Consider the following 25,139-nt stretch of genomic DNA (forward strand, 5'->3'; position numbering starts at 1 on the left):
GTTTTCAGCAGAAAAGTGTCATAAGTGTCCAATTTTGAAACGTACAAATATTCCTCTAAAATCAGCCGAACTACGAATTCCGATTCACTTACCTTTAATCAGGAGAGAACCCAGTGCTGCATCTTTTAGCCCAGCACTGACCCTGAAAAGTAATTCTAAGCATACTTACCAGTAACTTGTATTTCCTTCCATAGGAATCCATTGTGTTGTTTTCAGCAGAAAAGTTTCGAAGAGTCCAATTTTGAAACGTACAAATTTTCCTCTAAAATCAGCCGAACTACGAATTCCGATTTACTCACCTGTAATCAGGAGAGAACCCAGTGCTGCATCTTTTAGCCCAGCACTGACCCTGAAAAGCAATTCTAAGCGTACTTACCAGTAACTTGTATTTCTTTCCATAAGAATCCATTGTGTGGTTTTCAGCAGAAAAGTTTCTAAGTGTCCAATTTTGAAAGGTACAAATATTCCTCTAAAATCAGCCGACCTACGAATTCCGATTTACTCACCTGTTATCATGAGAGAACCCAGGGCTGCATCTTTTAGCCCAGCACTGACCCTGAAAAGTAATTCTAAGCATATTTACCAGTAACTTGCATTTCCTTCCATAGGAATCCATTGTGTGGTTTTCAGCAGAAAAGTTTCTAAGTGTCCATTTTTGAAATGTACAAATATTCCTCTAAAATCAACCGAACTACGAATTCCGATTTACTCACCTGTAATCAGGAGAGAACCCAGTGCTGCATCTTTTAGCCCAGCACTGACCATGAAAAGTAATTCTAAGCGTACTTACCAGTAACTTGTATTTCTTTCCATAGGAATCCATTGTGTGGTTTTCACCAGAAAATGTTCTAAGTGTCCAATTTTGAAACGTACAAATATTCCTCTAAAACCAGCCGAACTACGAATTCCGATTTACTCACCTGTAATCAGGAGGGAACCCAGTGCTGCATCTTTTAGCCCAGCACTGACACTGAAAAGGAATTCTAAGCGTACTTACCAGTAACTTGTATTTCCTTCCATAGGAATCCATTGTGTGGTTTTCAGCAGAAATGTGTCATAAGTGTCCAATTTTGAAACGGACAAATATTCCTCTAAAATCAGCCGAACTACGAATTCCGATTCACTCACCTGTAATCAGGAGAGAACCCAGTGCTGCATCTTTTAGCCCAGCACTGACCCTGAAAAGTAATTCTAAGCGTACTTACCAGTAACTTGTATTTCCTTCCATAGGAATCCATTGTGGGGTTTTCAGCAGAAAAGTTTCAAAGAGTCCAATTTTGAAACGTACAAATATTCCTCTAAAACCAATCGAACTACAAATTCCGATTTACTCACCTGTAATCAGGAGGGAACCCAGTGCTGCATTTTTTAGCCCAGCACTGACACTGAAAAGTAATTCTAAGCGTACTTACCAGTAACTTGTATTTCCTTCCATAGGAATCCATTGTGTGGTTTTCAGCAGAAAAGTGTCATAAGTGTCCAATTTTGAAACGTACAAATATTCCTCTAAAATCAGCCGAACTACGAATTCCAATTCACTCACCTGTAATCAGGAGAGAACCCAGTGCTGCATCTTTTAGCCCAGCACTGACCCTGAAAAGTAATTCTAAGCGTACTTACCAGTAACTTGTATTTCCTTCCATAAGAATCCATTGTGTGGTTTTCAGCAGAAAAGTTTCTAAGTGTCCAATTTTGAAAGGTACAAATATTCCTCTAAAATCAGCCGAACTACGAATTCCGATTTACTCACCTGTTATCATGAGAGAACCCAGGGCTGCATCTTTTAGCCCAGCACTGACCCTGAAAAGTAATTCTAAGCGTACTTACCAGTAACTTGTTTTTCCTTCCATAGGAATCCATTGTGTGGTTTTCAGCAGAAAAGTGTCATAAGTGTCCAATTTTGAAACGTACAAATATTCCTCTAAAATCAGCCGAACTATGAATTCCGATTCACTCATCTGTAATCAGGAGAGAACCCAGTGCTGCATCTTTTAGCCCAGCACCGACCCTGAAAAGTAATTCTTAAGCGTACTTACCAGTAACTTGTATTTCCTTCCATAGGAATCCATTGTGTGGTTTTCAGCAGAAAAGTTTTGAAGAGTCCAATTTTGAAAGGTACAAATATTCCTCTAAAATCAGCCGAATTACGAATTCCGATTTACTCAACTGTAATCAGGAGGGAACCCAGTGCTGCATCTTTTAGCCCAGCACTGACCCTGAAAAGTAATTCTAAGCGTACTTACCAGTAACTTGTATTTCTTTCCATAGGAATCCATTGTGTGGTTTTCAGCAGAAAAGTGTCATAAGTGTCCAAATTTGAAACGTACAAATATTCCTCTAAAATCAGCCGAACTACGAATTCTGATTCACTCACCTTTAATCAGGAGAGAACCCAGTGCTGCATCTTTTAGCCCAGCACTGACCCTGAAAAGTAATTCTAAGCGTACTTACCAGTAACTTGTATTTCCTTCCATAGGAATCCATTGTGTTGTTTTCAGCAGAAAAGTTTCGAAGAGTCCAATTTTGAAACGTACAAATATTCCTCTAAAATCAGCCGAACTACGAATTCCGATTTACTCACCTGTAATCAGGAGAGAACCCAGTGCTGCATCTTTTAGCCCAGCACTGACCCTGAAAAGCAATTCTAAGCGTACTTACCAGTAACTTGTATTTCCTTCCATAAGAATCCATTGTGTGGTTTTCAGCACAAAAGTTTCTAAGTGTCCAATTTTGAAAGGTACAAATATTCCTCTAAAATCAGCCGAACTACGAATTCCGATTTACTCACCTGTTATCATGAGAGAACCCAGGGCTGCATCTTTTAGCCCAGCACTGACCCTGAAAAGTAATTCTAAGCGTACTTACCAGTAACTTGCATTTCCTTCCATAGGAATCCATTGTGTGGTTTTCAGCAGAAAAGTTTCTAAGTGTCCAATTTTGAAACGTACAAATATTCCTCTAAAATCAGCCGAACTACGAATTCCGATTCACTCACCTGTAATCAGGAGAGAACCCAGTCCTGCATCTTTTAGCCCAGCACCGACCCTGAAAAGTAATTCTTAAGCGTACTTACCAGTAACTTGTATTTCCTTCCTTAGGAATCCATTGTGTGGTTTTCAGCAGAAAAGTGTCATAAGTGTCCAATTTTGAAACGTACAAATATTCCTCTAAAATCAGCCGAACTACGAATTCCGATTCACTTACCTTTAATCAGGAGAGAACCCAGTGCTGCATCTTTTAGCCCAGCACTGACCCTGAAAAGTAATTCTAACCATACTTACCAGTAACTTGTATTTCCTTCCATAGGAATCCATTGTGTTGTTTTCAGCAGAAAAGTTTCGAAGAGTCCAATTTTGAAACGTACAAATTTTCCTCTAAAATCAGCCGAACTACGAATTCCGATTTACTCACCTGTAATCAGGAGAGAACCCAGTGCTGCATCTTTTAGCCCAGCACTGACCCTGAAAAGCAATTCTAAGCGTACTTACCAGTAACTTGTATTTCTTTCCATAAGAATCCATTGTGTGGTTTTCAGCAGAAAAGTTTCTAAGTGTCCAATTTTGAAAGGTACAAATATTCCTCTAAAATCAGCCGACCTACGAATTCCGATTTACTCACCTGTTATCATGAGAGAACCCAGGGCTGCATCTTTTAGCCCAGCACTGACCATGAAAAGTAATTCTAAGCGTACTTACCAGTAACTTGTATTTCTTTCCATAGGAATCCATTGTGTGGTTTTCACCAGAAAATGTTCTAAGTGTCCAATTTTGAAACGTACAAATATTCCTCTAAAACCAGCCGAACTACGAATTCCGATTTACTCACCTGTAATCAGGAGGGAACCCAGTGCTGCATCTTTTAGCCCAGCACTGACACTGAAAAGGAATTCTAAGCGTACTTACCAGTAACTTGTATTTCCTTCCATAGGAATCCATTGTGTGGTTTTCAGCAGAAATGTGTCATAAGTGTCCAATTTTGAAACGGACAAATATTCCTCTAAAATCAGCCGAACTACGAATTCCGATTCACTCACCTGTAATCAGGAGAGAACCCAGTGCTGCATCTTTTAGCCCAGCACTGACCCTGAAAAGTAATTCTAAGCGTACTTACCAGTAACTTGTATTTCCTTCCATAGGAATCCATTGTGGGGTTTTCAGCAGAAAAGTTTCGAAGAGTCCAATTTTGAAACGTACAAATATTCCTCTAAAACCAATCGAACTATGAATTCCGATTTACTCACCTGTAATCAGGAGGGAACCCAGTGCTGCATTTTTTAGCCCAGCACTGACACTGAAAAGTAATTCTAAGCGTACTTACCAGTAACTTGTATTTCCTTCCATAGGAATCCATTGTGTGGTTTTCAGCAGAAAAGTGTCATAAGTGTCCAATTTTGAAACGTACAAATATTCCTCTAAAATCAGCCGAACTACGAATTCCAATTCACTCACCTGTAATCAGGAGAGAACCCAGTGCTGCATCTTTTAGCCCAGCACTGACCCTGAAAAGTAATTCTAAGCGTACTTACCAGTAACTTGTATTTCCTTCCATAAGAATCCATTGTGTGGTTTTCAGCAGAAAAGTTTCTAAGTGTCCAATTTTGAAAGGTACAAATATTCCTCTAAAATCAGCCGAACTACGAATTCCGATTTACTCACCTGTTATCATGAGAGAACCCAGGGCTGCATCTTTTAGCCCAGCACTGACCCTGAAAAGTAATTCTAAGCGTACTTACCAGTAACTTGTATTTCTTTCCATAGGAATCCATTGTGTGGTTTTCACCAGAAAATGTTCTAAGTGTCCAATTTTGAAACGTACAAATATTCCTCTAAAACCAGCCGAACTACGAATTCCGATTTACTAACCTGTAATCAGGAGGGAACCCAGTGCTGCATCTTTTAGCCCAGCACTGACACTGAAAAGGAATTCTAAGCGTACTTACCAGTAACTTGTATTTCCTTCCATAGGAATCCATTGTGTGGTTTTCAGCAGAAATGTGTCATAAGTGTCCAATTTTGAAACATACAAATATTCCTCTAAAATCAGCCGAACTACGAATTCCGATTCACTCACCTGTAATCAGGAGAGAACCCAGTGCTGCATCTTTTAGCCCAGCACTGACCCTGAAAACTAATTCTAAGCGTACTTACCAGTAACTTGTATTTCTTTCCATAGGAATCCATTGTGGGGTTTTCAGCAGAAAAGTTTCGAAGAGTCCAATTTTGAAACGTACAAATATTCCTCTAAAACCAGTCGAACTACGAATTCCGATTTACTCACCTGTAATCAGGAGGGAACCCAGTGCTGCATCTTTTAGCCCAGCACTGACACTAAAAAGTAATTCTAAGCATACTTACCAGTAACTTGTATTTCCTTTCATAGGAATCCATTGTGTGGTTTTCAGCAGAAAAGTTTCTAAGTGTCCATTTTTGAAACGTACAAATATTCCTCTAAAATCAACCGAACTACGAATTCCGATTTACTCACCTGTAATCATGAGAGAACCCAGGGCTGCATCTTTTAGCCCAGCACTGACCCTGAAAAGTAATTCTAAGCGTACTTACCAGTAACTTGCATTTCCTTCCATAGGAATCCATTGTGTGGTTTTCAGCAGAAAAGTTTCTAAGTGTCCAATTTTGAAACGTACAAATATTCCTCTAAAATCAGCCGAACTACAAATTCCGATTCACTCACCTGTAATCAGGAGAGAACCCAGTCCTGCATCTTTTAGCCCAGCACCGACCCTGAAAAGTAATTCTTAAGCGTACTTACCAGTAACTTGTATTTCCTTCCATAGGAATCCATTGTGTGGTTTTCAGCAGAAAAGTGTCATAAGTGTCCAATTTTGAAACGTACAAATATTCCTCTAAAATCAGCCGAACTACGAATTCCGATTCACTTACCTTTAATCAGGAGAGAACCCAGTGCTGCATCTTTTAGCCCAGCACTGACCCTGAAAAGTAATTCTAAGCATACTTACCAGTAACTTGTATTTCCTTCCATAGGAATCCATTGTGTTGTTTTCAGCAGAAAAGTTTCGAAGAGTCCAATTTTGAAACGTACAAATTTTCCTCTAAAATCAGCCGAACTACGAATTCTGATTTACTCACCTGTAATCAGGAGAGAACAGTAGTGTGGCTCACTGGTTAGAGGCGGCAGACCCGAAGGCAGAGGACGGCCTGGGACCAGGGTTCAATTCCCGACGCGGCAGGGTCTTGGACCAGGGTCAGCGGAATTGATAATTCTCGCCTCGGTGCCTACACTAATCAGGGATCGCACTCGGCAACTCTGGGCATTAGCTTGCCTCATCTTCACAATGGACCCCCCAGACCGCCAGGGATGCCTGGTTTCACCTTGGAGATTCCCGTCAGGGACCATCTCTCAGGGAAAGCCAGGACGGGTTCCCCAGCGGTTGAAGCGCGGAGATACTCCTCCGGGAGTCGATTCTAGTGCTATATAAGCCCACAATACAATACAATACAACCCAGTGCTGCATCTTTTAGCCCAGCACTGACCCTGAAAAGCAATTCTAAGCGTACTTACCAGTAACTTGTATTTCTTTCCATAAGAATCCATTGTGTGGTTTTCAGCAGAAAAGTTTCTAAGTGTCCAATTTTGAAAGGTACAAATATTCCTCTAAAATCAGCCGACCTACGAATTCCGATTTACTCACCTGTTATCATGAGAGAACCCAGGGCTGCATCTTTTAGCCCAGCACTGACCCTGAAAAGTAATTCTAAGCGTATTTACCAGTAACTTGCATTTCCTTCCATAGGAATCCATTGTGTGGTTTTCAGCAGAAAAGTTTCTAAGTGTCCATTTTTGAAATGTACAAATATTCCTCTAAAATCAACCGAACTACGAATTCCGATTTACTCACCTGTAATCAGGAGAGAACCCAGTGCTGCATCTTTTAGCCCAGCACTGACCATGAAAAGTAATTCTAAGCGTACTTACCAGTAACTTGTATTTCTTTCCATAGGAATCCATTGTGTGGTTTTCACCAGAAAATGTTCTAAGTGTCCAATTTTGAAACGTACAAATATTCCTCTAAAACCAGCCGAACTACGAATTCCGATTTACTCACCTGTAATCAGGAGGGAACCCAGTGCTGCATCTTTTAGCCCAGCACTGACACTGAAAAGGAATTCTAAGCGTACTTACCAGTAACTTGTATTTCCTTCCATAGGAATCCATTGTGTGGTTTTCAGCAGAAATGTGTCATAAGTGTCCAATTTTGAAACGGACAGATATTCCTCTAAAATCAGCCGAACTACGAATTCCGATTCACTCACCTGTAATCAGGAGAGAACCCAGTGCTGCATCTTTTAGCCCAGCACTGACCCTGAAAAGTAATTCTAAGCGTACTTACCAGTAACTTGTATTTCCTTCCATAGGAATCCATTGTGGGGTTTTCAGCAGAAAAGTTTCGAAGAGTCCAATTTTGAAACGTACAAATATTCCTCTAAAACCAATCGAACTACGAATTCCGATTTACTCACCTGTAATCAGGAGGGAACCCAGTGCTGCATTTTTTAGCCCAGCACTGACACTGAAAAGTAATTCTAAGCGTACTTACCAGTAACTTGTATTTCCTTCCATAGGAATCCATTGTGGTTTTCAGCAGAAAAGTGTCATAAGTGTCCAATTTTGAAACGTACAAATATTCCTCTAAAATCAGCCGAACTACGAATTCCAATTCACTCACCTGTAATCAGGAGAGAACCCAGTGCTGCATCTTTTAGCCCAGCACTGACCCTGAAAAGTAATTCTAAGCGTACTTACCAGTAACTTGTATTTCCTTCCATAAGAATCCATTGTGTGGTTTTCAGCAGAAAAGTTTCTAAGTGTCCAATTTTGAAAGGTACAAATATTCCTCTAAAACCAGTCGAACTACCAATTCCGATTCACTCACCTGTAATCAGGAGAGAACCCAGTGCTGCATCTTTTAGCCCAGCACTGACCCTGAAAAGTAATTCTAAGCGTACTTACCAGTAACTTGTATTTCCTTCCATAGGAATCCATTGTGTTGTTTTCAGCGGAAAAGTTTCGAAGAGTCCAATTTTGAAACGTACAAATATTTCTCTAAAATCAGCCGAACTACGAATTCCGATTTACTCACCTGTAATCAGGAGAGAACCCAGTGCTGCATCTTTTAGCCCAGCACCGACCCTGAAAAGCAATTCTAAGCGTACTTACCAGTAACTTGTATTTCCTTCCATAAGAATCCATTGTGTGGTTTTCAGCAGAAAAGTTTCTAAGTGTCCAATTTTGAAAGGTACAAATATTCCTCTAAAATCAGCCGAACTACGAATTCCGATTTACTCACCTGTTATCATGAGAGAACCCAGGGCTGCATCTTTTAGCCCAGCACTGAACCTGAAAAGTAATTCTAAGCGTACTTACCAGTAACTTGCATTTCCTTCCATAGGAATCCATTGTGTGGTTTTCAGCAGAAAAGTTTCTGTGTCCATTTTTGAAACGTACAAATATTCCTCTAAAATCAACCGAACTACGAATTCAGATTTACTCACCTGTAATCAGGAGAGAACCCAGTGCTGCATCTTTTAGCCCAGCACTGACCCTGAAAAGTAATTCTAAGCGTACTTACCAGTAACTTGTATTTCTTTCCATAGGAATCCATTGTGTGGTTTTCACCAGAAAATGTTCTAAGTGTCCAATTTTGAAATGAAAAAATATTCCTCTAAAACCAGCCGAACTGCGAATTCCGATTTACTCACCTGTAATCAGGAGGGAACCCAGTGCTGCATCTTTTAGCCCAGCACTGACCCTGAAAAGTAATTCTTAAGCGTACTTACCAGTAACTTGTATTTCCTTCCATAGGAATCCACTGTGTGGTTTTCAGCAGAAAAGTTTCTAAGTGTCCAATTTTGAAACGTACATATATTCCTCTAAAATCAGCCGAACTACGAATTCCAATTTACTTACCTGTAATCAGGAGAGAACCTAGTGCTGCATCTTTTAGCCCAGCACTGACCCTGAAAAGTAATTCTAAGCGTACTTACCAGTAACTTGCATTTCCTTCCATAGGAATCCATTGTGTGGTTTTCAGCAGAGCAGTTTCTAAGGGTCCATTTTTGAAACGTACAAATATTCCTCTAAAATCAACCGAACTACGAATTCCGATTTACTCACCTTTAATCAGGAGAGAACCCAGTGCTGCATCTTTTCGCCCAGCACTGACCCTGAAAAGTAATTCTAAGCGTACTTACCAGTAACTTGTATTTCCTTCTATAGGAATCCATTGTGTTGTTTTCAGCAGAAAAGTTTCTAAGAGTCCAATTTTGAAACGTACAAATATTCCTCTAAAATCAGCCGAACTACGAATTCCGATTTACTCACCTGTAATCAGGAGAGAACCCAGTGCTGCATCTTTTAGCCCAGCACTGGCCCTGAAAAGCAATTCTAAGCGTACTTACCAGTAACTTGTATTACCTTCCATTAGAATCCATTGTGTGGTTTTCAGCAGAAAAGTTTCTAAGTGTCCAATTTTGAAAGGCACAAGTATTCCTCTAAAATCAGCCGACCTACGAATTCCGATTTACTCACCTGTTATCATGAGAGAACCCAGGGCTGCATCTTTTAGCCCAGCACTGACCCTGAAAAGTAATTCTAAGCGTACTTACCAGTAACTTGCATTTCATTCCATAGGAATCCATTGTGTTGTTTTCAGCAGAAAGGTTTCGAAGAGTCCAATTTTGAAACGTACAAATATTCCTCTAAAATCAGCCGAACTACGAATTCCGATTTACTCACCTGTAATCAGGAGAGAACCCAGTGCTGCATCTTTTAGCCCAGCACAGACCCTGAAAAGCAATTCTAAGCATACTTACCAGTAACTTGTATTTCCTTCCATAGGAATCCATTGTGTGGTTTTCAGCAGAAAAGTTTCTAAGTGTCCAATTTTGAAAGGTACAAATATTCCTCTAAAATCAGCCGAACTATGAATTCTGATTTACTCACCTGTAATCAGGAGGGAACCCAGTGCTGCATCTTTTAGCCCAGCACTGACCCTGAAAAGTAATTCTAAGCGTACTTACCAGTAACTTGTATTTCTTTCCATAGGAATCCATTGTGTGGTTTTCACCAGAAAATGTTCTGTGTCCAGTTTTGAAACGTACAAATATTCCTCTAAAACCAGCCGAACTAGGAATTCTGATTTACTCACCTGTAATCAGGAGGGAACCCAGTGCTGCATCTTTTAGCCCAGCACTGACACTGAAAATTAATTTTAAGCGTACTTACCAGTAACTTGTATTTCCTTCCATAGGAATCCATTGTGTGGTTTTCAGCAGAAAAGTGTCATAAGTGTCCAATTTTGAAACATACAAATATTCCTCTAAAATCAGCCGAACTACGAATTCCGATTCACTCACCTGTAATCAGGAGAGAACCCAGTCCTGCATCTTTTAGCCCAGCACCGACCCTGAAAAGTAATTCTTAAGCGTACTTACCAGTAACTTGTATTTCCTTCCATAGGAATCCATTGTGTGGTTTTCAGCAGAGCAGTTTCGAAGAGTCCAATTTTGAAACGTACAAATATTCCTCTAAAACCAGCCGAACTACGAATTCCGATTTACTCACCTGTAATCAGGAGGGAACCCAGTGCTGCATCTTTTAGCCCAGCACTGACCCTGAAAAGTAATTCTAAGGATACTTACCAGTAACTTGTATTTCCTTCCATAGGAATCCATTGTGTGGTTTTCAGCAGAAAAGTGTCATAAGTGTCCAATTTTGAAACGTACAAATCTTCCTCTAAAATCAGCCGAACTACGAATTCCGATTCACTCACCTTTAATCAGGAGAGAACCCAGTGCTGCATCTTTTAGCCCAGCACTGACCCTGAAAAGTAATTCTAAGCGTACTTACCAGTAACTTGTATTTCCTTCCATAGGAATCCATTGTGTTGTTTTCAGCGGAAAAGTTTCGAAGAGTCCAATTTTGAAACGTACAAATATTCCTCTAAAATCAGCCGAACTACGAATTCCGATTTACTCACCTGTAATCAGGAGAGAACCCAGTGCTGCATCTTTTAGCCCAGCACTGACCCTGAAAAGCAATTCTAAGCGTACTTACCAGTAACTTGTATTTCCTTCCATAAGAATCCATTGTGTGGTTTTCAGCAGAAAAGTTTCTAAGTGTCCATTTTTGAAACGTACAAATATTCCTCTAAAACCGAACTACGAATTCCGATTTACTCACCTGTAATCAGGAGAGAACCCAGTGCTGCATCTTTTAGCCCAGCACTGACCCTGAAAAGTAATTCTAAGCGTACTTACCAGTAACTTGTATTTCTTTCCATAGGAATCCATTGTGTGGTTTTCAGCAGAAAAGTTTCTAAGTGTCCAATTTTGAAACGTACAAATATTCTTCTAAAATCAGCCGAACTACGAATTCCAATTTACCTACCTGTAATCAGGAGAGAACCTAGTGCTGCATCTTTTAGCCCAGCACTGACCCTGAAAAGTAATTCTAAGCGTACTTACCAGTAACTTGCATTTCCTTCCATAGGAATCCATTGTGTGGTTTTCAGCAGATCAGTTTCTAAGGGTCCATTTTTGAAACGTACAAATATTCCTCTAAAATCAACCGAACTACGAATTTTGATGTACTCACCTATCAGGAGAGAACCCGGGGCTGCATCTTTTTGCCCAGCACTGACCCTGAAAAGTAATTCTAAGCGTACTTACTAGTAACTTGTATTTCCTTCCATAGGAATCCATTGTGTGGTTTTCACCAGAAAATGTTCTAAGTGTCCAATTTTGAAACGTACAAATATTCCTCTAAAACCAGCCGAACTACGAATTCCGATTTACTCACCTGTAATCAGGAGGGAACCCAGTGCTGCATCTTTTAGCCCAGCACTGACCCTGAAAAGTAATTCTAAGCGTACTTACCAGTAACTTGTATTTCCTTCCATAGGAATCCATTGTGTGGTTTTCAGCAGAAAAGTGTCATAAGTGTCCAATTTTGAAACGTACAAATATTCCTCTAAAATCAGCCAAACTACGAATTCCGATTCACTCACCTGTAATCAGGAGAGAACCCAGTGCTGCATCTTTTAGCCCAGCACTGACCCTGAAAAGTAATTCTAAGCGTACTTACCAGTAACTTGTATTTCCTTCCATAGGAATCCATTGTGGGGTTTTCAGCAGAAAAGTTTCGAAGAGTCCAATTTTGAAACGTACAAATATTCCTCTAAAACCAGTCGAACTACGAATTCCGATTTACTCACCTGTAATCAGGAGGGAACCCAGTGCTGCATCTTTTAGCCCAGCACTGACACTGAAAAGTAATTCTAAGCGTACTTACCAGTAACTTGTATTCCCTTCCATAGGAATCCATTGTGTTGTTTTCAGCAGAAATGTTTCGAAGAGTCCAATTTTGAAACGTACAAATATTCCTCTAAAATCAGCCGAACTACGAATACCGATTCACTCACCTGTAATCAGGAGAGAACCCAGTGCTGCATCTTTTAGCCCAGCACTGACCCTGAAAAGTAATTCTAAGCGTACTTACCAGTAACTTGAATTTCCTTCCATAGGAATCCATTGTGTTGTTTTCAGCAGAAATGTTTCGAAGAGTCCAATTTTGAAACGTACAAATATTCCTCTAAAATCATCCGAACTACGAATTCCGATTTACTCACCTGTAATCAGGAGAGAACCCAGTGCTGCATCTTTTAGCCCAGCACAGACCCTGAAAAGCAATTCTAAGCATACTTACCAGTAACTTGTATTTCCTTCCATAGGAATCCATTGTGTGGTTTTCAGCAGAAAAGTTTCTAAGTGTCCAATTTTGAAAGGTACAAATATTCCTCTAAAATCAGCCGAACTATGAATTCCAATTTACTCACCTGTAATCAGGAGGGAACCCAGTGCTGCATCTTTTAGCCCAGCACTGACCCTGAAAAGTAATTCTAAGCGTACTTACCAGTAACTTGTATTTCTTTCCATAGGAATCCATTGTGTGGTTTTCACCAGAAAATGTTCTGTGTCCAATTTTGAAACGTACAAATATTCCTCTAAAACCAGCCGAACTAGGAATTCTGATTTACTCACCTGTAATCAGGAGGGAACCCAGTGCTGCATCTTTTAGCCCAGCACTGACCCTGAAAAGTAATTTTAAGCGTACTTACCAGTAACTTGTATTTCCTTCCATAGGAATCCATTGTGTGGTTTTCAGCAGAAAAGTGTCATAAGTGTCCAATTTTGAAACATACAAATATTCCTCTAAAATCAGCCGAACTACGAATTCCGATTCACTCACCTGTAATCAGGAGAGAACCCAGTCCTGCATCTTTTAGCCCAGCACCGACCCTGAAATGTAATTCTTAAGCGTACTTACCAGTAACTTGTATTTCCTTCCATAGGAATCCATTGTGTGGTTTTCAGCAGAGCAGTTTCGAAGAGTCCAATTTTGAAACGTACAAATATTCCTCTAAAACCAGCCGAACTACGAATTCCGATTTACTCACCTGTAATCAGGAGGGAACCCAGTGCTGCATCTTTTAGCCCAGCACTGACCCTGAAAAGTAATTCTAAGGATACTTACCAGTAACTTGTATTTCCTTCCATAGGAATCCATTGTGTGGTTTTCAGCAGAAAAGTGTCATAAGTGTCCAATTTTGAAACGTACAAATCTTCCTCTAAAATCAGCCGAACTACGAATTCCGATTCACTCACCTTTAATCAGGAGAGAACCCAGTGCTGCATCTTTTAGCCCAGCACTGACCCTGAAAAGTAATTCTAAGCGTACTTACCAGTAACTTGTATTTCCTTCCATAGGAATCCATTGTGTTGTTTTCAGCGGAAAAGTTTCGAAGAGTCCAATTTTGAAACGTACAAATATTCCTCTAAAATCAGCCGAACTACGAATTCCGATTTACTCACCTGTAATCAGGAGAGAACCCAGTGCTGCATCTTTTAGCCCAGCACTGACCCTGAAAAGCAATTCTAAGCGTACTTACCAGTAACTTGTATTTCCTTCCATAAGAATCCATTGTGTGGTTTTCAGCAGAAAAGTTTCTAAGTGTCCAATTTTGAAAGGTACAAATATTCCTCTAAAATCAGCCGAACTACGAATTCCGATTTACTCACCTGTTATCATGAGAGAACCCAGGGCTGCATCTTTTAGCCCAGCACTGACCCTGAAAAGTAATTCTAAGCGTACTTACCAGTAACTTGCATTTCCTTCCATAGGAATCCATTGTGTGGTTTTCAGCAGAAAAGTTTCTGTGTCCATTTTTGAAACGTACAAATATTCCTCTAAAATCAACCGAACTACGAATTCAGATTTACTCACCTGTAATCAGGAGAGAACCCAGTGCTGCATCTTTTAGCCCAGCACTGACCCTGAAAAGTAATTCTAAGCGTACTTACCAGTAACTTGTATTTCTTTCCATAGGAATCCATTGTGTGGTTTTCACCAGAAAATGTTCTAAGTGTCCAATTTTGAAACGAAAAAATATTCCTCTAAAACCAGCCGAACTACGAATTCCGATTTACTCACCTGTAATCAGGAGGGAACCCAGTGCTGCATCTTTTAGCCCAGCACTGACCCTGAAAAGTAATTCTAAGCGTACTTACCAGTAACTTGTATTTCCTTCCATAGGAATCCATTGTGTGGTTTTCAGCAGAAAAGTGTCATAAGTGTCCAATTTTGAAACGTACAAATATTCCTCTAAAATCAGCCAAACTACGAATTCCGATTCACTCACCTGTAATCAGGAGAGAACCCAGTGCTGCATCTTTTAGCCCAGCACTGACCCTGAAAAGTAATTCTAAGCGTACTTACCAGTAACTTGTATTTCCTTCCATAGGAATCCATTGTGGGGTTTTCAGCAGAAAAGTTTCGAAGAGTCCAATTTTGAAACGTACAAATATTCCTCTAAAACCAGTCGAACTACGAATTCCGATTTACTCACCTGTAATCAGGAGGGAACCCAGTGCTGCATCTTTTAGCCCAGCACTGACACTGAAAAGTAATTCTAAGCGTACTTACCAGTAACTTGTATTCCCTTCCATAGGAATCCATTGTGTGGTTTTCTGCAGAAAAGTGTCATAAGTGTCCAATTTTGAAACGTACAAATATTCCTCTAAAATCAGCCGAACTACGAATACCGATTCACCCACCTGTAATCAGGAGAGAACCCAGTGCTGCATCTTTTAGCCCAGCACTGACCCTGAAAAGTAATTCTAAGCGTACTTACCAGTAACTTGTATTTCCTTCCATAGGAATCCATTGTGTTGTTTTCAGCAGAAATGTTTCGAAGAGTCCAATTTTGAAACGTACAAATATTCCTCTAAAATCAGCCGAACTACGAATTCCGATTTACTCACCTGTAATCAGGAGAGAACCCAGTGCTGCATCTTTTAGCCCAGCACAGACCCTGAAAAGCAATTCTAAGCATACTTACCAGTAACTTGTATTTCCTTCCATAGGAATCCATTGTGTGGTTTTCAGCAGAAAAGTTTCTAAGTGTCCAATTTTGAAAGGTACAAATATTCCTCTAAAATCAGCCGAACTATGAATTCTGATGTACTCACCTGTAATCAGGAGGGAACCCAGTGCTGCATCTTTTAGCCCAGCACTGACCCTGAAAAGTAATTCTAAGCGTACTTACCAGTAACTTGTATTTCTTTCCATAGGAATCCATTGTGTGGTTTTCACCAGAAAATGTTCTGTGTCCAGTTTTGAAACGTACAAATATTCCTCTAAAACCAGCCGAACTAGGAATTCTGATTTACTCACCTGTAATCAGGAGGGAACCCAGTGCTGCATCTTTTAGCCCAGCACTGACCCTGAAAAGTAATTTTAAGCGTACTTACCAGTAACTTGTATTTCCTTCCATAGGAATCCATTGTGTGGTTTTCAGCAGAAAAGTGTCATAAGTGTCCAATTTTGAAACATACAAATATTCCTCTAAAATCAGCCGAACTACGAATTCCGATTCACTCACCTGTAATCAGGAGAGAACCCAGTCCTGCATCTTTTAGCCCAGCACCGACCCTGAAAAGTAATTCTTAAGCGTACTTACCAGTAACTTGTATTTCCTTCCATAGGAATCCATTGTGTGGTTTTCAGCAGAGCAGTTTCGAAGAGTCCAATTTTGAAACGTACAAATATTCCTCTAAAACCAGCCGAACTACGAATTCCGATTTACTCACCTGTAATCAGGAGGGAACCCAGTGCTGCATCTTTTAGCCCAGCACTGACCCTGAAAAGTAATTCTAAGGATACTTACCAGTAACTTGTATTTCCTTCCATAGGAATCCATTGTGTGGTTTTCAGCAGAAAAGTGTCATAAGTGTCCAATTTTGAAACGTACAAATCTTCCTCTAAAATCAGCCGAACTACGAATTCCGATTCACTCACCTTTAATCAGGAGAGAACCCAGTGCTGCATCTTTTAGCCCAGCACTGACCCTGAAAAGTAATTCTAAGCGTACTTACCAGTAACTTGTATTTCCTTCCATAGGAATCCATTGTGTTGTTTTCAGCGGAAAAGTTTCGAAGAGTCCAATTTTGAAACGTACAAATATTCCTCTAAAATCAGCCGAACTACGAATTCCGATTTACTCACCTGTAATCAGGAGAGAACCCAGTGCTGCATCTTTTAGCCCAGCACTGACCCTGAAAAGCAATTCTAAGCGTACTTACCAGTAACTTGTATTTCCTTCCATAAGAATCCATTGTGTGGTTTTCAGCAGAAAAGTTTCTAAGTGTCCATTTTTGAAACGTACAAATATTCCTCTAAAACCGAACTACGAATTCCGATTTACTCACCTGTAATCAGGAGAGAACCCAGTGCTGCATCTTTTAGCCCAGCACTGACCCTGAAAAGTAATTCTAAGCGTACTTACCAGTAACTTGTATTTCTTTCCATAGGAATCCATTGTGTGGTTTTCAGCAGAAAAGTTTCTAAGTGTCCAATTTTGAAACGTACAAATATTCTTCTAAAATCAGCCGAACTACGAATTCCAATTTACCTACCTGTAATCAGGAGAGAACCTAGTGCTGCATCTTTTAGCCCAGCACTGACCCTGAAAAGTAATTCTAAGCGTACTTACCAGTAACTTGCATTTCCTTCCATAGGAATCCATTGTGTGGTTTTCAGCAGATCAGTTTCTAAGGGTCCATTTTTGAAACGTACAAATATTCCTCTAAAATCAACCGAACTACGAATTTTGATGTACTCACCTATCAGGAGAGAACCCGGGGCTGCATCTTTTTGCCCAGCACTGACCCTGAAAAGTAATTCTAAGCGTACTTACTAGTAACTTGTATTTCCTTCCATAGGAATCCATTGTGTGGTTTTCACCAGAAAATGTTCTAAGTGTCCAATTTTGAAACGTACAAATATTCCTCTAAAACCAGCCGAACTACGAATTCCGATTTACTCACCTGTAATCAGGAGGGAACCCAGTGCTGCATCTTTTAGCCCAGCACTGACCCTGAAAAGTAATTCTAAGCGTACTTACCAGTAACTTGTATTTCCTTCCATAGGAATCCATTGTGTGGTTTTCAGCAGAAAAGTGTCATAAGTGTCCAATTTTGAAACGTACAAATATTCCTCTAAAATCAGCCAAACTACGAATTCCGATTCACTCACCTGTAATCAGGAGAGAACCCAGTGCTGCATCTTTTAGCCCAGCACTGACCCTGAAAAGTAATTCTAAGCGTACTTACCAGTAACTTGTATTTCCTTCCATAGGAATCCATTGTGGGGTTTTCAGCAGAAAAGTTTCGAAGAGTCCAATTTTGAAACGTACAAATATTCCTCTAAAACCAGTCGAACTACGAATTCCGATTTACTCACCTGTAATCAGGAGGGAACCCAGTGCTGCATCTTTTAGCCCAGCACTGACACTGAAAAGTAATTCTAAGCGTACTTACCAGTAACTTGTATTCCCTTCCATAGGAATCCATTGTGTGGTTTTCAGCAGAAAAGTGTCATAAGTGTCCAATTTTGAAACGTACAAATATTCCTCTAAAATCAGCCGAACTACGAATACCGATTCACTCACCTGTAATCAGGAGAGAACCCAGTGCTGCATCTTTTAGCCCAGCACTGACCCTGAAAAGTAATTCTAAGCGTACTTACCAGTAACTTGAATTTCCTTCCATAGGAATCCATTGTGTTGTTTTCAGCAGAAATGTTTCGAAGAGTCCAATTTTGAAACGTACAAATATTCCTCTAAAATCATCCGAACTACGAATTCCGATTTACTCACCTGTAATCAGGAGAGAACCCAGTGCTGCATCTTTTAGCCCAGCACAGACCCTGAAAAGCAATTCTAAGCATACTTACCAGTAACTTGTATTTCCTTCCATAGGAATCCATTGTGTGGTTTTCAGCAGAAAAGTTTCTAAGTGTCCAATTTTGAAAGGTACAAATATTCCTCTAAAATCAGCCGAACTATGAATTCCAATTTACTCACCTGTAATCAGGAGGGAACCCAGTGCTGCATCTTTTAGCCCAGCACTGACCCTGAAAAGTAATTCTAAGCGTACTTACCAGTAACTTGTATTTCTTTCCATAGGAATCCATTGTGTGGTTTTCACCAGAAAATGTTCTGTGTCCAATTTTGAAACGTACAAATATTCCTCTAAAACCAGCCGAACTAGGAATTCTGATTTACTCACCTGTAATCAGGAGGGAACCCAGTGCTGCATCTTTTAGCCCAGCACTGACCCTGAAAAGTAATTTTAAGCGTACTTACCAGTAACTTGTATTTCCTTCCATAGGAATCCATTGTGTGGTTTTCAGCAGAAAAGTGTCATAAGTGTCCAATTTTGAAACATACAAATATTCCTCTAAAATCAGCCGAACTACGAATTCCGATTCACTCACCTGTAATCAGGAGAGAACCCAGTCCTGCATCTTTTAGCCCAGCACCGACCCTGAAATGTAATTCTTAAGCGTACTTACCAGTAACTTGTATTTCCTTCCATAGGAATCCATTGTGTGGTTTTCAGCAGAGCAGTTTCGAAGAGTCCAATTTTGAAACGTACAAATATTCCTCTAAAACCAGCCGAACTACGAATTCCGATTTACTCACCTGTAATCAGGAGGGAACCCAGTGCTGCATCTTTTAGCCCAGCACTGACCCTGAAAAGTAATTCTAAGGATACTTACCAGTAACTTGTATTTCCTTCCATAGGAATCCATTGTGTGGTTTTCAGCAGAAAAGTGTCATAAGTGTCCAATTTTGAAACGTACAAATCTTCCTCTAAAATCAGCCGAACTACGAATTCCGATTCACTCACCTTTAATCAGGAGAGAACCCAGTGCTGCATCTTTTAGCCCAGCACTGACCCTGAAAAGTAATTCTAAGCGTACTTACCAGTAACTTGTATTTCCTTCCATAGGAATCCATTGTGTTGTTTTCAGCGGAAAAGTTTCGAAGAGTCCAATTTTGAAACGTACAAATATTCCTCTAAAATCAGCCGAACTACGAATTCCGATTTACTCACCTGTAATCAGGAGAGAACCCAGTGCTGCATCTTTTAGCCCAGCACTGACCCTGAAAAGCAATTCTAAGCGTACTTACCAGTAACTTGTATTTCCTTCCATAAGAATCCATTGTGTGGTTTTCAGCAGAAAAGTTTCTAAGTGTCCAATTTTGAAAGGTACAAATATTCCTCTAAAATCAGCCGAACTACGAATTCCGATTTACTCACCTGTTATCATGAGAGAACCCAGGGCTGCATCTTTTAGCCCAGCACTGACCCTGAAAAGTAATTCTAAGCGTACTTACCAGTAACTTGCATTTCCTTCCATAGGAATCCATTGTGTGGTTTTCAGCAGAAAAGTTTCTGTGTCCATTTTTGAAACGTACAAATATTCCTCTAAAATCAACCGAACTACGAATTCAGATTTACTCACCTGTAATCAGGAGAGAACCCAGTGCTGCATCTTTTAGCCCAGCACTGACCCTGAAAAGTAATTCTAAGCGTACTTACCAGTAACTTGTATTTCTTTCCATAGGAATCCATTGTGTGGTTTTCACCAGAAAATGTTCTAAGTGTCCAATTTTGAAACGAAAAAATATTCCTCTAAAACCAGCCGAACTACGAATTCCGATTTACTCACCTGTAATCAGGAGGGAACCCAGTGCTGCATCTTTTAGCCCAGCACTGACCCAGAAAAGTAATTCTAAGTGTACTTACCAGTAACTTGTATTTCCTTCCATAGGAATCCACTGTGTGGTTTTCAGCAGAAAAGTTTCTGTGTCCATTTTTGAAACGTACAAATATTCCTCTAAAATCAACCGAACTACGAATTCAGATTTACTCACCTGTAATCAGGAGAGAACCCAGTGCTGCATCTTTTAGCCCAGCACTGACCCTGAAAAGTAATTCTAAGCGTACTTACCAGTAACTTGTATTTCTTTCCATAGGAATCCATTGTGTGGTTTTCACCAGAAAATGTTCTAAGTGTCCAATTTTGAAACGAAAAAATATTCCTCTAAAACCAGCCGAACTACGAATTCCAATTTACTTACCTGTAATCAGGAGAGAACCTAGTGCTGCATCTTTTAGCCCAGCACTGACCCTGAAAAGTAATTCTAAGCGTACTTACCAGTAACTTGCATTTCCTTCCATAGGAATCCATTGTGTGGTTTTCAGCAGAGCAGTTTCTAAGGGTCCATTTTTGAAACGTACAAATATTCCTCTAAAATCAACCGAACTACGAATTCCGATGTACTCACCTATCAGGAGAGAACCCGGGGCTGCATCTTTTTGCCCAGCACTGACCCTGAAAAGTAATTCTAAGCATACTTACCAGTAACTTGTATTTCCTTCCACAGGAATCCATTGTGTGGTTTTCAGCAGAAAAGTGTCATAAGTGTCCAATTTTGAAACGTACAAATATTCCTCTAAAATCAGCCGAACTACGAATTCCGATTCACTCACCTTTAATCAGGAGAGAACCCAGTGCTGCATCTTTTCGCGCAGCACTGACCCTGAAAAGTAATTCTAAGCGTACTTACCAGTAACTTGTATTTCCTTCCATAGGAATCCATTGTGTGGTTTTCAGCAGAAAAGTTTCTAAGTGTCCAATTTTGAAAGGTACAAATATTCCTCTAAAATCAGCCGAACTATGAATTCTGATTTACTCACCTGTAATCAGGAGGGAACCCAGTGCTGCATCTTTTAGCCCAGCACTGACCCTGAAAAGTAATTCTAAGCGTACTTACCAGTAACTTGTATTTCTTTCCATAGGAATCCATTGTGTGGTTTTCACCAGAAAATGTTCTGTGTCCAGTTTTGAAACGTACAAATATTCCTCTAAAACCAGCCGAACTAGGAATTCTGATTTACTCACCTGTAATCAGGAGGGAACCCAGTGCTGCATCTTTTAGCCCAGCACTGACCCTGAAAAGTAATTTTAAGCGTACTTACCAGTAACTTGTATTTCCTTCCATAGGAATCCATTGTGTGGTTTTCAGCAGAAAAGTGTCATAAGTGTCCAATTTTGAAACATACAAATATTCCTCTAAAATCAGCCGAACTACGAATTCCGATTCACTCACCTGTAATCAGGAGAGAACCCAGTCCTGCATCTTTTAGCCCAGCACCGACCCTGAAAAGTAATTCTTAAGCGTACTTACCAGTAACTTGTATTTCCTTCCATAGGAATCCATTGTGTGGTTTTCAGCAGAGCAGTTTCGAAGAGTCCAATTTTGAAACGTACAAATATTCCTCTAAAACCAGCCGAACTACGAATTCCGATTTACTCACCTGTAATCAGGAGGGAACCCAGTGCTGCATCTTTTAGCCCAGCACTGACCCTGAAAAGTAATTCTAAGGATACTTACCAGTAACTTGTATTTCCTTCCATAGGAATCCATTGTGTGGTTTTCAGCAGAAAAGTGTCATAAGTGTCCAATTTTGAAACGTACAAATCTTCCTCTAAAATCAGCCGAACTACGAATTCCGATTCACTCACCTTTAATCAGGAGAGAACCCAGTGCTGCATCTTTTAGCCCAGCACTGACCCTGAAAAGTAATTCTAAGCGTACTTACCAGTAACTTGTATTTCCTTCCATAGGAATCCATTGTGTTGTTTTCAGCGGAAAAGTTTCGAAGAGTCCAATTTTGAAACGTACAAATATTCCTCTAAAATCAGCCGAACTACGAATTCCGATTTACTCACCTGTAATCAGGAGAGAACCCAGTGCTGCATCTTTTAGCCCAGCACTGACCCTGAAAAGCAATTCTAAGCGTACTTACCAGTAACTTGTATTTCCTTCCATAAGAATCCATTGTGTGGTTTTCAGCAGAAAAGTTTCTAAGTGTCCATTTTTGAAACGTACAAATATTCCTCTAAAATCAACCGAACTACGAATTCCGATTTACTCACCTGTAATCAGGAGAGAACCCAGTGCTGCATCTTTTAGCCCAGCACTGACCCTGAAAAGTAATTCTAAGCGTACTTACCAGTAACTTGTATTTCTTTCCATAGGAATCCATTGTGTGGTTTTCAGCAGAAAAGTTTCTAAGTGTCCAATTTTGAAACGTACAAATATTCCTCTAAAATCAGCCGAACTACGAATTCCACTTTACTTACCTGTAATCAGGAGAGAACCTAGTGCTGCATCTTTTAGCCCAGCACTGACCCTGAAAAGTAATTCTAAGCGTACTTACCAGTAACTTGCATTTCCTTCCATAGGAATCCATTGTGTGGTTTTCAGCAGATCAGTTTCTAAGGGTCCATTTTTGAAACGTACAAATATTCCTCTAAAATCAACCGAACTACGAATTTTGATGTACTCACCTATCAGGAGAGAACCCGGGGCTGCATCTTTTTGCCCAGCACTGACCCTGAAAAGTAATTCTAAGCGTACTTACTAGTAACTTGTATTTCCTTCCATAGGAATCCATTGTGTGGTTTTCACCAGAAAATGTTCTAAGTGTCCAATTTTGAAACGTACAAATATTCCTCTAAAACCAGCCGAACTACGAATTCCGATTTACTCACCTGTAATCAGGAGGGAACCCAGTGCTGCATCTTTTAGCCCAGCACTGACCCTGAAAAGTAATTCTAAGCGTACTTACCAGTAACTTGTATTTCCTTCCATAGGAATCCATTGTGTGGTTTTCAGCAGAAAAGTGTCATAAGTGTCCAATTTTGAAACGTACAAATATTCCTCTAAAATCAGCCAAACTACGAATTCCGATTCACTCACCTGTAATCAGGAGAGAACCCAGTGCTGCATCTTTTAGCCCAGCACTGACCCTGAAAAGTAATTCTAAGCGTACTTACCAGTAACTTGTATTTCCTTCCATAGGAATCCATTGTGGGGTTTTCAGCAGAAAAGTTTCGAAGAGTCCAATTTTGAAACGTACAAATATTCCTCTAAAACCAGTCGAACTACGAATTCCGATTTACTCACCTGTAATCAGGAGGGAACCCAGTGCTGCATCTTTTAGCCCAGCACTGACACTGAAAAGTAATTCTAAGCGTACTTACCAGTAACTTGTATTCCCTTCCATAGGAATCCATTGTGTGGTTTTCAGCAGAAAAGTGTCATAAGTGTCCAATTTTGAAACGTACAAATATTCCTCTAAAATCAGCCGAACTACGAATACCGATTCACTCACCTGTAATCAGGAGAGAACCCAGTGCTGCATCTTTTAGCCCAGCACTGACCCTGAAAAGTAATTCTAAGCGTACTTACCAGTAACTTGTATTTCCTTCCATAGGAATCCATTGTGTTGTTTTCAGCAGAAATGTTTCGAAGAGTCCAATTTTGAAACGTACAAATATTCCTCTAAAATCATCCGAACTACGAATTCCGATTTACTCACCTGTAATCAGGAGAGAACCCAGTGCTGCATCTTTTAGCCCAGCACAGACCCTGAAAAGCAATTCTAAGCATACTTACCAGTAACTTGTATTTCCTTCCATAGGAATCCATTGTGTGGTTTTCAGCAGAAAAGTTTCTAAGTGTCCAATTTTGAAAGGTACAAATATTCCTCTAAAATCAGCCGAACTATGAATTCCAATTTACTCACCTGTAATCAGGAGGGAACCCAGTGCTGCATCTTTTAGCCCAGCACTGACCCTGAAAAGTAATTCTAAGCGTACTTACCAGTAACTTGTATTTCTTTCCATAGGAATCCATTGTGTGGTTTTCACCAGAAAATGTTCTGTGTCCAATTTTGAAACGTACAAATATTCCTCTAAAACCAGCCGAACTAGGAATTCTGATTTACTCACCTGTAATCAGGAGGGAACCCAGTGCTGCATCTTTTAGCCCAGCACTGACCCTGAAAAGTAATTTTAAGCGTACTTACCAGTAACTTGTATTTCCTTCCATAGGAATCCATTGTGTGGTTTTCAGCAGAAAAGTGTCATAAGTGTCCAATTTTGAAACATACAAATATTCCTCTAAAATCAGCCGAACTACGAATTCCGATTCACTCACCTGTAATCAGGAGAGAACCCAGTCCTGCATCTTTTAGCCCAGCACCGACCCTGAAATGTAATTCTTAAGCGTACTTACCAGTAACTTGTATTTCCTTCCATAGGAATCCATTGTGTGGTTTTCAGCAGAGCAGTTTCGAAGAGTCCAATTTTGAAACGTACAAATATTCCTCTAAAACCAGCCGAACTACGAATTCCGATTTACTCACCTGTAATCAGGAGGGAACCCAGTGCTGCATCTTTTAGCCCAGCACTGACCCTGAAAAGTAATTCTAAGGATACTTACCAGTAACTTGTATTTCCTTCCATAGGAATCCATTGTGTGGTTTTCAGCAGAAAAGTGTCATAAGTGTCCAATTTTGAAACGTACAAATCTTCCTCTAAAATCAGCCGAACTACGAATTCTGATTCACTCACCTTTAATCAGGAGAGAACCCAGTGCTGCATCTTTTAGCCCAGCACTGACCCTGAAAAGTAATTCTAAGCGTACTTACCAGTAACTTGTATTTCCTTCCATAGGAATCCATTGTGTTGTTTTCAGCGGAAAAGTTTCGAAGAGTCCAATTTTGAAACGTACAAATATTCCTCTAAAATCAGCCGAACTACGAATTCCGATTTACTCACCTGTAATCAGGAGAGAACCCAGTGCTGCATCTTTTAGCCCAGCACTGACCCTGAAAAGC

The sequence above is a fragment of the Triturus cristatus genome, chromosome 1_1, assembly GCF_964204655.1.
Source record: "Triturus cristatus chromosome 1_1, aTriCri1.1, whole genome shotgun sequence".
NCBI lineage: Eukaryota > Metazoa > Chordata > Amphibia > Caudata > Salamandridae > Triturus > Triturus cristatus.